The sequence below is a fragment of the Chrysochloris asiatica genome, unplaced genomic scaffold, assembly GCF_000296735.1.
Source record: "Chrysochloris asiatica unplaced genomic scaffold, ChrAsi1.0 scaffold00404, whole genome shotgun sequence".
In the NCBI taxonomy this organism is placed as follows: domain Eukaryota; kingdom Metazoa; phylum Chordata; class Mammalia; order Afrosoricida; family Chrysochloridae; genus Chrysochloris; species Chrysochloris asiatica.
In genome coordinates, this window is record NW_006408922.1 from 336,317 (window position 1) to 339,168 (window position 2,852).

Here is a 2,852-nt window from a genome sequence, read left to right on the forward strand (position 1 = left end):
ATAGATCTGTTTTGGAAGAAGTGCAGCCAGAGTGCTCCTTAGAGGCCAAGATGGCCAAACTTCATCTCTCATACTTTGGACATATTGTCAGGAGGTTAACAGTCGTTGGAGAAGGATATCATGCTTAGTAAGATGGAGGGTCAGAGAAAAAGAGGAAGACCCTCAACGAGATGGATTGGCCAGGTGGTAGCATTGATGGATTCAAGTGTGGTATCAGTAGTGAGGTTGGCTCAGGATCGGGCAGTGTTTCGTTCTGCTGTGCATGGGGTCGCTATGAGTCGGTTCCGACTCAATGGCACCTAACAACAACAACAACTGTGGGAGAACATCAGTTTTACATTCATCCTATAGTATTTCGTTTCATTGCAATGATTACAATCCCCTCCATGCATTATGAACCCCACAGGTCCATTCCCCTCCAACCCCACCCCCGGGCCATCAGCACACGGCCCCTCTCCCTCCCTGACTCCAGTGTCCCCAGCCACTCCATCTATCCATGTCATCGTCTCTGTCTCCATCCCTGGCATTACTGCCTCTCTGTGTGGGGTCCCACTCTCCATTCTTCTCACTTGATGGCCCCAGGGTTGCAAAATCAATCACTCCCTTCCTTTTTTCAAAAAACATCTACCTCTACATTTATGACCCTCACAGTCAGTCCTGATAGCAATTATTCACTATTGTACCACAAGAGTCTTATCTCCATTTCCTTTTGCCAACTGATTGGAAATCATTCAGTGGAGGTTCTACCTACCCCTGCCCCATCTGGAATTAGGCTCCCACTTGAAATATTTTAAGCCAGTCACTTCTTGTCTTTATAACCACCCCGCCCCCATTTTGGGCAGCCAATTTCTAAGTTGCCCATCCCTGTCAACCCTGTGTACCGAGGGGGTGGGAGTGATCCTTGCTGTAAAGATTTGTTTCCTTTTTAGAGCTACTACTTCCGTAAGTATAGGTAAAGTTCATCAAATTGTAGTGGGCTGCTCTTCCTTCTTTTAGTCGAGTTCTGATCATCCAGTCATCGAAGCCATATCAAGTGGATACTATCTGCAAGTATGGATGTTCTTGTGCATCTCCTCTCCATCAAGATTAGGCTTTTAACTTGACTTTCAAATACCCAGGCAGTGCTCTAGCTCTGTGGGTAGAAATCAGTGCACACCATGTTTCCTAGCTAAATTTCTTCTCTACCTCCATTTGAACATCTGTAAAATGAAAAATTAATAGTACCCACTCTATTCAAGGGTTAAGGGTATTAAATGACTTGTGAAATATTTGGAAGAGGACAAGTCGCTAACATCTCCATGTCCTTGCTCCATTGAATTGTGGGGTGTATGGCACTGTAGGATAAGCACTGCTCTGGAGCAGCAGTTTAAACTGACCAGCTGCTCTCAGAAATCCTATACAGGGTCACTATGAGTCCATGGCACACAGCAGAAAACTTCTTTGAAAGCCTTTTAAAAATTGTTCTGAATGCTTTAGGAATGTAAAGCATACTGGATAGCAAACTTGTTAAACAAAGGCAATGTCACTACCTAACTGCATTCCTCTTCTTTTCTCTGTTAGGTTGTTAAATGCCTTTGAGTCAGTGCTAACTTATATATATATATATAGGGTTTCTGAGGAGCAGCTGGTGAATTTGAACTGCCAACCTTTTGGTCCAGTGCTTATCCTACAGCACCACACTTCTGTTAGGTAGGTAGTTAGAACAGGAAAAAGGGGCTAACCACAGATCAACCACAAAGAATGCAGGAAACGACCTGACCTGTCAGGAGAGCCTAGTAAAAGGAAAACTAGAACAGAACTTTCACCAAAATCAGGCATGCACAGAGACTAGGGCTGATCTGAGGTGAACAAGGAACTAATAATACCACTATAATAAATCACCATGATGGTTAGTTAGCTGATGAATACACGCAGCACAAACTGATGTACTGGGAAAGAAGTACCTCAGACCCAGCATGATATTACCAATTATAGGTCCTAAATTATGATAGGAAAACAGGAATCAGGAGACCCAGAGCCCACCCCAAAAGAAAACCGCCTAAAACAGTGAAACCAGGAACTCACTCGATGCTCCACCTCATTCTGGAGGTGGAAGCCTGTTTTCTCTGTGGGAGCATCCATGCTTATTAAATCTTCTGCTTGTTTAAACCACTCTCTCAGGCTCCTTTCGTGTGTGTGTATTGTGCCTGTTATTAAGTGCTGTCGAGTCAGTTCTGACTCAGCAACCCTGTATAGGGTTTCCGAGGAGCGACTACTGAGTTTGAACTGCTGACCTTATGGGTCCAGTGCTTATCTTACAGCGCCACGCCAGGACCTTACCAATTCTTTGGAGGGACAGCAAGACTGAACTTTGTGAGATGCGTCATCTCACTCATCCACCCTATGTCATCCTCCCGCCCCCCTTCCAGGTCCCTTATCCTTATTGCATTTCCAGAAAGCACAAAATTTGGAAAACACATTTTTCTTATTTAGTGGCAAGACGTGACCTGAGACTGTGTGTGTGAGAGAGTTGAGTGAAGGTTTACAGAGGAGATCATCAGTTTTACATTCAAAGAATCATATACTTTGCTTATTTTGATGATTGCAATGCCTTCCATTTAATATCACTTATCCCACTTCCTCCCTGTGATTCTTGTTTCCATTCAACCTTTTCCAGTCCTTCTGAATTTTGTCTTTAGATAAATCCTGCCCCTTTTTTTTTTTAACATCTTGAATGGTTGTCCATTTCATGATGTGTATAACTTGCTATTGTTGTCCCCACCTATATACCTATCTACTGTTAAGTCCACCTATCTACTGTTAAGTCCACCTATATACCTATCTACTGTTAAGTCCACCTATATACCTATCTA